Source organism: Rhopalosiphum padi, unplaced genomic scaffold (genome assembly GCF_020882245.1).
Source record: "Rhopalosiphum padi isolate XX-2018 unplaced genomic scaffold, ASM2088224v1 scaffold1, whole genome shotgun sequence".
Classification (NCBI taxonomy): Eukaryota; Metazoa; Arthropoda; class Insecta; order Hemiptera; family Aphididae; genus Rhopalosiphum; species Rhopalosiphum padi.
The window spans coordinates 11,733,469-11,748,243 of NW_026869996.1; the positions used below are offsets into that span (position 1 = coordinate 11,733,469).

Consider the following 14,775-nt stretch of genomic DNA (forward strand, 5'->3'; position numbering starts at 1 on the left):
TAACACACAATTATCAAGTTAATCTCTTGAAACCTGGGACCACTATATTAAGAAAATGATTAGAATTTATTATTATTAACTTGCATACATCTCATTTAAGCAATACTTCATTAAAACTATAAAACATGTTTTTATATGATAATTTTGATGAATAATATACATTTATTTTTTGAACTGCTTATAAAACACACAATTATCAAGTTAATCTCTTGAAACCTGGACCACTGTATTAAGAAAATGATTAGAATTTATTATAACTAATTTGCCCTACATCTCATTTAAGTAGGAACTTCATTAAAACTATAAAACATGATTTTATATGATAATTTTGACGAATATTAAAAATTCATGTTTTAAGTTGCTTACAAAGCACTGAGTTATCGAGTCATTCTCCAATTATTATATTTATTTAACTGGATAAATTTTTTTAGATGCAAATACAGCAGATCACTCAAGGGATGCTGAAACATTGTTTGGTATTCAAACAACTCTGGAAAAGTATGAACATCCAACTTTGAAAATGAACTAACGAATACTGATTATAATGAATTTATGCAATTTACATGTAATGGTTATTGAATATAATTTATAGAATATTAATGTAGTGATACAATAGATATTTGTTAATACAGTGAATAAATGATTATTAAACACCTGAGAACTTTTAATTTTCTTTCTTAAAATTTGTCTTAGCTTTAAAAATCATTTTATTTTTATTACATTTATAGGATAATTTTGTTGAATATAACAAATTCATACATTTAACTGCTTATAAAAATATTTTATTCTCAAGTACGTGTTTTGATACCTTGACTGTTTATATTATGAAAATTATTCCATTTTATCATTTATAACTTTCATATGTTTTGTTTAACCAGATATTTTTACTTCATAACAACATTAACAAATTATTTTATATGTTAATTTTGACGAATTATACAATTCATATTTTTTTCATATTGAATAGAAGAAAATTTAAGTTATTGTTCGAGTGTATTATTTAGTTACATTTATTTTACATTCAAATTCAACAAAATAATTTGGTAGATTTGTACTATCTTTTATGGCTTATCATAATTATTATTTCTTATTATCTGTTATATGATAATATTTCATATCACTTTGCTGTTTTACAATCGTATTTGCATTTAAGTTTTAACTGAAAATTGTTTTTAAATATTTTGTATTAAGAATAAAGTTGTTCAGATAGTTATTGTTTGATTGTTTCCGTTACTGACTTATTCAGTATTTTCCAAATACTAGTTATCATATAAAGATTTTCGTTCTAATTATGGTGTGTAGTAGTGACATTGTTTACTCCAACTATACGCATATTTAACTAACTACAATATTTTCAGATTGCAATACAGCAGACAATGAAAGCCATGGTGAGACATGAATTCGCGATTATATCAGTTTGGAAAATATAAACATCCTATGAAAATGGACTAGAAGATACTGATAATAATAATTGTTTTATCAACGTACGTGTAGAGCTTAAAATAGAATATAATTTAAAGAAAATTAATAGTTATGTAACAAAATGTTAATGTCATGATATCCTGACAATAGGACTAAGTAAATGATTCTTATTTACTATAATTAACTTTCATACAATTAATTTAACTTGATACTTCATAAACACTAAAAAACATGATTTTATATGATCATTTTGACGAATATCAAAAATTCATGTTTTAAACTGCTTATAAAGCACTGAGTTATCGAGTCATTCTCCAATTATTATATATATTTAACTGATTAAATTTTTTTAGATGGCAATACAGCAGATGACTCAAGGAATGCTGAGACATTTATTTGTATGCATACAACTTTGGGAAAGTATGAACATCCAATGTTGAAAATGAACTAAAAAGATACTGATTATAAAGAATTTATGCAATGTACGTGTAAAGGTTATTAGGTATAGTTAATAGAAAATTAATAGCAATGTATCTAAAAGTTACTCAAATGCTTCCTGACCATAATATTAATTAAATTATTTAATTTATTATTATTAACTTGCATACATTTCATTTAAGCAGATACTTTATAAACACTATAAAACATGATTTTATATGATTTTTTGACGAATAATATATATTTATTTTTTGAACTGCTTATAAAACACACAATTCTCAAGTTAATCTCTTGAAACCTGGACCATTATCATAAAGAAAATGATTCTAATTTATTATTATTAACTTGCATACATCTCATTTAAGCAGATACTTCATTAAAACTATAAAACATGATTTTATATGATAATTTTGATGAATATTACTTATTTATTTTTTGATCTGCTTATAAAACAAACAATTCTCAAGTTAATCTCTTGAAACCTGGACCATTATCATTAAGAAAATGATTCTAATTTATTATTATTAACTTGCATACATCTCATTTAAGCAGATACTTCATTAAAACTATAAAACATGATTTTATATGATAATTTTGATGAATAATATACATTTATTTTTTGAACTGCTTATAAAACACACAATTCTCAAGTTAATCTCTTGAAACCTGGACCATTATATTAAGAAAATGGTTCTAATTTATTATTATTAACTTGTATACATCTCATTTAAGCAGATACTTCATTAAAACAATAAAACATGTTTTTATATGATAATTTTGACGAATATTAAATATTTATTTTTGAACTGCTTATAAAACACACAATTCTCAAGTTAATCTCTTGAAACCTGGACCATTATATTAAGAAAATGGTTCTAATTTATTATTATTAACTTGCATACATCTCATTTAAGCAGATACTTCATTAAAACTATAAAACATGTTTTTATATGATAATTTTGATGAATAATATACATTTATTTTTTGAAACTGCTTATAAAACACCACAATTCTCAAGTTAATCTCTTGAAACCTGGACCATTATATTAAGAAAATGATTCTAATTTATTATTATTAACTTGCATACATCTCATTTAAGCAGGAACTTCATTAAAACTATAAAACATGATTTTATATGATAATTTTGACGAATATTAAATATTTATTTTTTGAACTGCTTATAAAACACACAATTCTCAAGTTAATCTCTTGAAACCTGGGACCATTATATTAAGAAAATGATTAGAATTTATTATTACTAACTTGCATACATCTCATTTAAGCAGATACATCATTAAAACTATAAAACATGATTTTATATGATAATTTTGATGAATAATATACATTTATTTTTTGAACTGCTTATAAAACACATAATTCTCAAGTTAATCTCTTGAAACCTGGACCATTATATTAAGAAAATGATTCTAATTTATTATTATTAACTTGCATACATCTCATTTAAGCAGATACTTCATTAAAACTATAAAACATGATTTTATATGATAATTTTGACGAATATTAAATATTTATTTTTGATCTGCTTATAAAACAAACAATTCTCAAGATAATCTCTTGAAACCTGGACCACTATATTAAGAAAATGATTCTAATTTATTATTATTAACTTGCATACATCTCATTTAAGCAGATACTTCATTAAAACTATAAAACATGATTTTATATGATAATTTTGACGAATATAAAATATTTTTTTTTTTGATCTGCTTATAAAACAAACAATTCTCAAGATAATCTCTTGAAACCTGGACCACTATATTAAGAAAATGATTCTAATTTATTATTACTAACTTGCATACATTTCATTTAAGCAGATTTTTCATAAACACTATAAAACATGATTTTATATGATAATTTTGATGAATAATATACATTTATTTTTTGAACTGCTTATAAAACACACAATTATCAAGTTAATCTCTTGAAACCTGGACCACTATATTAAGAAAATGATTAGAATTTATTATTATTAACTTGCATACATCTCATTTAAGCAGATACTTCATTAAAACTATAAAACATGTTTTTATATGATAATTTTGATGAATAATATACATTTATTTTTTGAACTGCTTATAAAACACACAATTATCAAGTTAATCTCTTGAAACCTGGACCACTGTATTAAGAAAATGATTAGAATTTATTATAACTAATTTGCATACATCTCATTTAAGTAGGAACTTCATTAAAACTATAAAACATGATTTTATATGATAATTTTGACGAATATTAAAAATTCATGTTTTAAGTTGCTTACAAAGCACTGAGTTATCGAGTCATTCTCCAATTATTATATTTATTTAACTGGATAAATTTTTTTTAGATGCAAATACAGCAGATCACTCAAGGGATGCTGAAACATTGTTTGGTATTCAAACAACTCTGGAAAAGTATGAACATCCAACTTTGAAAATGAACTAACGAATACTGATTATAATGAATTTATGCAATTTACATGTAATGGTTATTGAATATAATTTATAGAATATTAATGTAGTGATACAATAGATATTTGTTAATACAGTGAATAAATGATTATTAAACACCTGAGAACTTTTAATTTTCTTTCTTAAAATTTGTCTTAGCTTTAAAAATACCATTTTATTTTTATTACATTTATAGGATAATTTTGTTGAATATAACAAATTCATACATTTAACTGCTTATAAAATATTTTTATTCTCAAGTACGTGTTTTGATACCTTGACTGTTATATTATGAAAATTATTCCATTTTATCATTTATAACTTTCATATGTTTTGTTTAACCAGATATTTTTACTTCATAACAACATTAACAAATTATTTTATATGTTAATTTTGACGAATTATACAATTCATATTTTTTTCATATTGAATAGAAGAAAATTTAAGTTATTGTTCGAGTGTATTATTTAGTTACATTTATTTTACATTCAAATTCAACAAAATAATTTGGTAGATTTGTACTATCTTTTATGGCTTATCATAATTATTATTTCTTATTATCTGTTATATGATAATATTTCATATCACTTTGCTGTTTTACAATCGTATTTGCATTTAAGTTTTAACTGAAAATTGTTTTTAAATATTTTGTATTAAGAATAAAGTTGTTCAGATAGTTATTGTTTGATTGTTTCCGTTACTGACTTATTCAGTATTTTCCAAATACTAGTTATCATATAAAGATTTTCGTTCTAATTATGGTGTGTAGTAGTGACATTGTTTACTCCAACTATACGCATATTTAACTAACTACAATATTTTCAGATTGCAATACAGCAGACAATGAAAGCCATGGTGAGACATGAATTCGCGATTATATCAGTTTGGAAAATATAAACATCCTATGATGAAAATGGACTAGAAGATACTGATAATAATAATTGTTTTATTCAACGTACGTGTAGAGCTTAAAATAGAATATAATTTAAAGAAAATTAATAGTTATGTAACAAAATGTTAATGTCATGATATCCTGACAATAGGGACTAAGTAAATGATTCTTATTTACTATAATTAACTTTCATACAATTAATTTAACTTGATACTTCATAAACACTAAAAAACATGATTTTATATGATCATTTTGACGAATATCAAAAATTCATGTTTTAAACTGCTTATAAAGCACTGAGTTATCGAGTCATTCTCCAATTATTATATATATTTAACTGATTAAATTTTTTTTAGATGGCAATACAGCAGATGACTCAAGGAATGCTGAGACATTTATTTGTATGCATACAACTTTGGGAAAGTATGAACATCCAATGTTGAAAATGAACTAAAAGATACTGATTATAAAGAATTTATGCAATGTACGTGTAAAGGTTATTAGGTATAGTTAATAGAAAATTAATAGCAATGTATCTAAAAGTTACTCAAATGCTTCCCTGACCATAATATTAATTAAATTATTTAATTTATTATTATTAACTTGCATACATTTCATTTAAGCAGATACTTTATAAACACTATAAAACATGATTTTATATGATTTTTTGACGAATAATATATATTTATTTTTTGAACTGCTTATAAAACACACAATTCTCAAGTTAATCTCTTGAAACCTGGACCATTATCATAAAGAAAATGATTCTAATTTATTATTATTAACTTGCATACATCTCATTTAAGCAGATACTTCATTAAAACTATAAAACATGATTTTATATGATAATTTTGATGAATATTACTTATTTATTTTTTGATCTGCTTATAAAACAAACAATTCTCAAGTTAATCTCTTGAAACCTGGACCATTATCATTAAGAAAATGATTCTAATTTATTATTATTAACTTGCATACATCTCATTTAAGCAGATACTTCATTAAAACTATAAAACATGATTTTATATGATAATTTTGATGAATAATATACATTTATTTTTTGAACTGCTTATAAAACACACAATTCTCAAGTTAATCTCTTGAAACCTGGACCATTATATTAAGAAAATGGTTCTAATTTATTATTATTAACTTGTATACATCTCATTTAAGCAGATACTTCATTAAAACAATAAAACATGTTTTTTATATGATAATTTTGACGAATATTAAATATTTATTTTTTGAACTGCTTATAAAACACACACATTCTCAAGTTAATCTCTTGAAACCTGGACCATTATATTAAGAAAATGGTTCTAATTTATTATTATTAACTTGCATACATCTCATTTAAGCAGATACTTCATTAAAACTATAAAACATGTTTTTATATGATAATTTTGATGAATAATATACATTTATTTTTTGAACTGCTTATAAAACACACAATCTCAAGTTAATCTCTTGAAACCTGGACCATTATATTAAGAAAATGATTCTAATTTATTATTATTAACTTGCATACATCTCATTTAAGCAGGAACTTCATTAAAACTATAAAACATGATTTTATATGATAATTTTGACGAATATTAAATATTTATTTTTTGAACTGCTTATAAAACACACAATTCTCAAGTTAATCTCTTGAAACCTGGACCATTATATTAAGAAAATGATTAGAATTTATTATTACTAACTTGGCATACATCTCATTTAAGCAGGAACTTCATTAAAACAATAAAACATGATTTTATATGATAATTTTGACGAATATTACTTATTTATTTTTTGATCTGCTTATAAAACAAACAATTCTCAAGTTAATCTCTTGAAACCTGGACCATTATCATTAAAGAAATGATTCTAATTTATATTATTAACTTGCATACATCTCATTTAAGCAGATACATCATTAAAACTATAAAACATGATTTTATATGATAATTTTGATGAATAATATACATTTATTTTTTGAACTGCTTATAAAACACATAATTCTCAAGTTAATCTCTTGAAACCTGGACCATTATATTAAGAAAATGATTCTAATTTATTATTATTAACTTGCATACATCTCATTTAAGCAGATACTTCATAAACACTATAAAACATGATTTTATATGATAATTTTGACGAATAATATATATTTATTTTTTGAACTGCTTATAAAAACACACAATTCTCAAGTTAATCTCTTGAAACCTTGACCACTATATTAAGAAAATGATTCTAATTTATTATTATTAACTTGCATACATCTCATTTAAGCAGATACTTCATAAACACTATAAAACATGATTTTATATGATAATTTTAACGAATATTAAATATTTTTTTTTTGAACTGCTTATAAAACAAACAATTCTCAAGATAATCTCTTGAAACCTGGACCACTATATTAAGAAAATGATTCTAATTTATTATTACTAACTTGCATACATTTCATTTAAGCAGATTTTTCATAAACACTATAAAACATGATTTTATATGATAATTTTGATGAATAATATACATTTATTTTTTGAACTGCTTATAAAACACACAATTATCAAGTTAATCTCTTGAAACCTGGACCACTATATTAAGAAAATGATTAGAATTTATTATTATTAACTTGCATACATCTCATTTAAGCAGATACTTCATTAAAACTATAAACATGTTTTTATATGATAATTTTGATGAATAATATACATTTATTTTTTGAACTGCTTATAAAACACACAATTATCAAGTTAATCTCTTGAAACCTGGACCACTGTATTAAGAAAATGATTAGAATTTATTATAACTAATTTGCATACATCTCATTTAAGTAGGAACTTCATTAAAACTATAAAACATGATTTTATATGATAATTTTGACGAATATTAAAAATTCATGTTTTAAGTTGCTTACAAAGCACTGAGTTATCGAGTCATTCTCCAATTATTATATTTATTTAACTGGATAAATTTTTTTAGATGCAAATACAGCAGATCACTCAAGGGATGCTGAAACATTGTTTGGTATTCAAACAACTCTGGAAAAGTATGAACATCCAACTTTGAAAATGAACTAACGAATACTGATTATAATGAATTTATGCAATTTACATGTAATGGTTATTGAATATAATTTATAGAATATTAATGTAGTGATACAATAGATATTTGTTAATACAGTGAATAAATGATTATTAAACACCTGAGAACTTTTAATTTTCTTTCTTAAAATTTGTCTTAGCTTTAAAATCATTTTATTTTTATTACATTTATAGGATAATTTTGTTGAATATAACAAATTCATACATTTAACTGCTTATAAAATATTTTATTCTCAAGTACGTGTTTTGATACCTTGACTGTTATATTATGAAAATTATTCCATTTTATCATTTATAACTTTCATATGTTTTGTTTAACCAGATATTTTTACTTCATAACAACATTAACAAATTATTTTATATGTTAATTTTGACGAATTATACAATTCATATTTTTTTTCATATTGAATAGAAGAAAATTTAAGTTATTGTTCGAGTGTATTATTTAGTTACATTTATTTTACATTCAAATTCAACAAAATAATTTGGTAGATTTGTACTATCTTTTATGGCTTATCATAATTATTATTTCTTATTATCTGTTATATGATAATATTTCATATCACTTTGCTGTTTTACAATCGTATTTGCATTTAAGTTTTAACTGAAAATTGTTTTTAAATATTTTGTATTAAGAATAAAGTTGTTCAGATAGTTATTGTTTGATTGTTTCCGTTACTGACTTATTCAGTATTTTCCAAATACTAGTTATCATATAAAGATTTTCGTTCTAATTATGGTGTGTAGTAGTGACATTGTTTACTCCAACTATACGCATATTTAACTAACTACAATATTTTCAGATTGCAATACAGCAGACAATGAAAGCCATGGTGAGACATGAATTCGCGATTATATCAGTTTGGAAAATATAAACATCCTATGATGAAAATGGACTAGAAGATACTGATAATAATAATTGTTTTATTCAACGTACGTGTAGAGCTTAAAATAGAATATAATTTAAAGAAAATTAATAGTTATGTAACAAAATGTTAATGTCATGATATCCTGACAATAGGACTAAGTAAATGATTCTTATTTACTATAATTAACTTTCATACAATTAATTTAACTTGATACTTCATAAACACTAAAAAACATGATTTTATATGATCATTTTGACGAATATCAAAAATTCATGTTTTAAACTGCTTATAAAGCACTGAGTTATCGAGTCATTCTCCAATTATTATATATATTTAACTGATTAAATTTTTTTAGATGGCAATACAGCAGATGACTCAAGGAATGCTGAGACATTTATTTGTATGCATACAACTTTGGGAAAGTATGAACATCCAATGTTGAAAATGAACTAAAAGATACTGATTATAAAGAATTTATGCAATGTACGTGTAAAGGTTATTAGGTATAGTTAATAGAAAATTAATAGCAATGTATCTAAAAGTTACTCAAATGCTTCCCTGACCATAATATTAATTAAATTATTTAATTTATTATTATAACTTGCATACATTTCATTTAAGCAGATACTTTATAAACACTATAAAACATGATTTTATATGATTTTTTGACGAATAATATATATTTATTTTTTGAACTGCTTATAAAACACACAATTCTCAAGTTAATCTCTTGAAACCTGGACCATTATATTAAGAAAATGGTTCTAATTTATTATTATTAACTTGTATACATCTCATTTAAGCAGATACTTCATTAAAACAATAAAACATGTTTTTATATGATAATTTTGACGAATATTAAATATTTATTTTTTGAACTGCTTATAAAACACACAATTCTCAAGTTAATCTCTTGAAAACCTGGACCATTATATTAAGAAAATGGTTCTAATTTATTATTATTAACTTGCATACATCTCATTTAAGCAGATACTTCATTAAAACTATAAAACATGTTTTTATATGATAATTTTGATGAATAATATACATTTATTTTTTGAACTGCTTATAAAGCACTGAGTTATCGAGTCATTCTCCAATTATTATATTTATTTAACTGGATAAATTTTTTTAGATGCAAATACAGCAGATCACTCAAGGGATGCTGAAACATTGTTTGGTATTCAAACAACTCTGGAAAAGTATGAACATCCAACTTTGAAAATGAACTAACGAATACTGATTATAATGAATTTATGCAATTTACATGTAATGGTTATTGAATATAATTTATAGAATATTAATGTAGTGATACAATAGATATTTGTTAATACAGTGAATAAATGATTATTAAACACCTGAGAACTTTTAATTTTCTTTCTTAAAATTTGTCTTAGCTTTAAAAATCATTTTATTTTTATTACATTTATAGGATAATTTTGTTGAATATAACAAATTCATACATTTAACTGCTTATAAAATATTTTATTCTCAAGTACGTGTTTTGATACCTTGACTGTTATATTATGAAAATTATTCCATTTTATCATTTATAACTTTCATATGTTTTGTTTAACCAGATATTTTTACTTCATAAGAACTTTAACAAATTATTTTATATGTTAATTTTGACGAATTATACAATTCATATTTTTGTCATATTGAATAGAAGAAAATTTAAGTTATTGTTCGAGTGTATTATTTAGTTACATTTATTTTACATTCAAATTCAACAAAATAATTTGGTAGATTTGTACTATCTTTTATGGCTTATCATAATTATTATTTCTTATCATCTGTTATATGATAATATTTCATATCACTTTGCTGTTTTACAATCGTATTTGCATTTAAGTTTTAACTGAAAATTGTTTTTAAATATTTTGTATTAAGAATAAAGTTGTTCAGATAGTTATTGTTTGATTGTTTCCGTTACTGACTTATTCAGTATTTTCCAAATACTAGTTATCATATAAAGATTTTCGTTCTAATTATGGTGTGTAGTAGTGACATTGTTTACTCTAACTATACGCATATTTAACTGACTACAATATTTTCAGATTGCAATACAGCAGACAATGAAAGCCATGGTGAGACATGAATTCGCGATTATATCAGTTTGGAAAATATAAACATCCTATGATGAAAATGGACTAGAAGATACTGATAATAATAATTGTTTTATTCAACGTACGTGTAGAGCTTATAATAGAATATAATTTAAAGAAAATTAATAGTTATGTAACAAAATGTTAATGTCATGATATCCTGACAATAGGACTAAGTAAATGATTCTTATTTACTATAATTAACTTTCATACAATTAATTTAACTTGATACTTCATAAACACTAAAAAACATGATTTTATATGATCATTTTGACGAATATCAAAAATTCATGTTTTAAACTGCTTATAAAGCACTGAGTTATCGAGTCATTCTCCAATTATTATATATATTTAACTGATTAAATTTTTTTAGATGGCAATACAGCAGATGACTCAAGGAATGCTGAGACATTTATTTGTATGCATACAACTTTGGGAAAGTATGAACATCCAATGTTGAAAATGAACTAAAAGATACTGATTATAAAGAATTTATGCAATGTACGTGTAATGGTTATTAGGTATAGTTAATAGAAAATTAATAGCAATGTATCTAAAAGTTACTCAAATGCTTCCCTGACCATAATATTAATTAAATTATTTAATTTATTATTATTAACTTGCATACATTTCATTTAAGCAGATACTTTATAAACACTATAAAACATGATTTTATATGATAATTTTGACGAATAATATATATTTATTTTTTGAACTGCTTATAAAACACACAATTCTCAAGTTAATCTCTTGAAACCTTGACCACTATATTAAGAAAATGATTCTAATTTATAATTATTAACTTGCATACATTTCATTTAAGCAGATTTTTCATAAACACTATAAAACATGATTTTATATGATAATTTTGACGAATATTAAATATTTTTTTTTTGATCTGCTTATAAAACAAACAATTCTCAAGATAATCTCTTGAAACCTGGACCACTATATTAAGAAAATGATTCTAATTTATAATTATTAACTTGCATACATCTCATTTAAGCAGATACTTCATTAAAACTATAAAACATGATTTTATATGATAATTTTGATGAATAATATACATTTATTTTTTGAACTGCTTATAAAACACACAATTCTCAAGTTAATCTCTTGAAACCTGGACCATTATCATTAAGAAAATGATTCTAATTTATTATTATTAACTTGCATACATCTCATTTAAGCAGATACTTCATTAAAACTATAAAACATGATTTTATATGAAAATTTTGACGAATATTACTTATTTATTTTTTGATCTGCTTATAAAACAAACAATTCTCAAGATAATCTCTTGAAACCTGAACCACTATATTAAGAAAATGATTAGAATTTATTATTACTAACTTGCATACATTTAATTTAAGCAGATTTTTCATAAACACTATATAACATGATTTTATATGATAATTTTGATGAATAATATACATTTATTTTTTGAACTGCTTATAAAGCACTGAGTTATCGAGTCATTCTCCAATTATTATATTTATTTAACTGGATAAATTTTTTTAGATGCAAATACAGCAGATCACTCAAGGGATGCTGAAACATTGTTTGGTATTCAAACAACTCTGGAAAAGTATGAACATCCAACTTTGAAAATGAACTAACGAATACTGATTATAATGAATTTATGCAATTTACATGTAATGGTTATTGAATATAATTTATAGAATATTAATGTAGTGATACAATAGATATTTGTTAATACAGTGAATAAATGATTATTAAACACCTGAGAACTTTTAATTTTCTTTCTTAAAATTTGTCTTAGCTTTAAAAATCATTTTATTTTTATTACATTTATAGGATAATTTTGTTGAATATAACAAATTCATACATTTAACTGCTTATAAAATATTTTATTCTCAAGTACGTGTTTTGATACCTTGACTGTTATATTATGAAAATTATTCCATTTTATCATTTATAACTTTCATATGTTTTGTTTAACCAGATATTTTTACTTCATAAGAACTTTAACAAATTATTTTATATGTTAATTTTGACGAATTATACAATTCATATTTTTGTCATATTGAATAGAAGAAAATTTAAGTTATTGTTCGAGTGTATTATTTAGTTACATTTATTTTACATTCAAATTCAACAAAATAATTTGGTAGATTTGTACTATCTTTTATGGCTTATCATAATTATTATTTCTTATCATCTGTTATATGATAATATTTCATATCACTTTGCTGTTTTACAATCGTATTTGCATTTAAGTTTTAACTGAAAATTGTTTTTAAATATTTTGTATTAAGAATAAAGTTGTTCAGATAGTTATTGTTTGATTGTTTCCGTTACTGACTTATTCAGTATTTTCCAAATACTAGTTATCATATAAAGATTTTCGTTCTAATTATGGTGTGTAGTAGTGACATTGTTTACTCTAACTATACGCATATTTAACTGACTACAATATTTTCAGATTGCAATACAGCAGACAATGAAAGCCATGGTGAGACATGAATTCGCGATTATATCAGTTTGGAAAATATAAACATCCTATGATGAAAATGGACTAGAAGATACTGATAATAATAATTGTTTTATTCAACGTACGTGTAGAGCTTATAATAGAATATAATTTAAAGAAAATTAATAGTTATGTAACAAAATGTTAATGTCATGATATCCTGACAATAGGACTAAGTAAATGATTCTTATTTACTATAATTAACTTTCATACAATTAATTTAACTTGATACTTCATAAACACTAAAAAACATGATTTTATATGATCATTTTGACGAATATCAAAAATTCATGTTTTAAACTGCTTATAAAGCACTGAGTTATCGAGTCATTCTCCAATTATTATATATATTTAACTGATTAAATTTTTTTAGATGGCAATACAGCAGATGACTCAAGGAATGCTGAGACATTTATTTGTATGCATACAACTTTGGGAAAGTATGAACATCCAATGTTGAAAATGAACTAAAAGATACTGATTATAAAGAATTTATGCAATGTACGTGTAATGGTTATTAGGTATAGTTAATAGAAAATTAATAGCAATGTATCTAAAAGTTACTCAAATGCTTCCCTGACCATAATATTAATTAAATTATTTAATTTATTATTATTAACTTGCATACATTTCATTTAAGCAGATACTTTATAAACACTATAAAACATGATTTTATATGATAATTTTGACGAATAATATATATTTATTTTTTGAACTGCTTATAAAACACACAATTCTCAAGTTAATCTCTTGAAACCTTGACCACTATATTAAGAAAATGATTCTAATTTATAATTATTAACTTGCATACATTTCATTTAAGCAGATTTTTCATAAACACTATAAAACATGATTTTATATGATAATTTTGACGAATATTAAATATTTTTTTTTTGATCTGCTTATAAAACAAACAATTCTCAAGATAATCTCTTGAAACCTGGACCACTATATTAAGAAAATGATTCTAATTTATAATTATTAACTTGCATACATCTCATTTAAGCAGA

The 14,775-nt window shown here is 23.0% G+C and overlaps 1 long non-coding RNA gene across 6 annotated transcripts; it reads left to right on the forward strand.

The window, feature by feature from the left end:
• The first annotated feature begins 4,201 nt into the window (after positions 1-4,201).
• Positions 4,202-14,531, forward strand: LOC132931399 (uncharacterized). Of its 6 annotated transcripts, none has more exons than XR_009662585.1 (11): positions 4,202-4,341; positions 5,136-5,265; positions 8,173-8,306; positions 9,098-9,227; positions 9,519-9,646; positions 10,299-10,432; positions 11,224-11,353; positions 11,645-11,792; positions 12,793-12,926; positions 13,718-13,847; positions 14,139-14,531. It is a non-coding gene; the product is annotated as an uncharacterized LOC132931399 (long non-coding RNA). The 6 variants fall into 6 exon arrangements; XR_009662584.1 differs by lacking the exon at positions 4,202-4,341 and adding an exon at positions 4,919-5,071; XR_009662587.1 differs by lacking the exons at positions 4,202-4,341; positions 8,173-8,306; positions 9,098-9,227 and adding exons at positions 4,919-5,071; positions 5,559-5,686.
• The last annotated feature ends 244 nt before the right edge of the window (positions 14,532-14,775 follow it).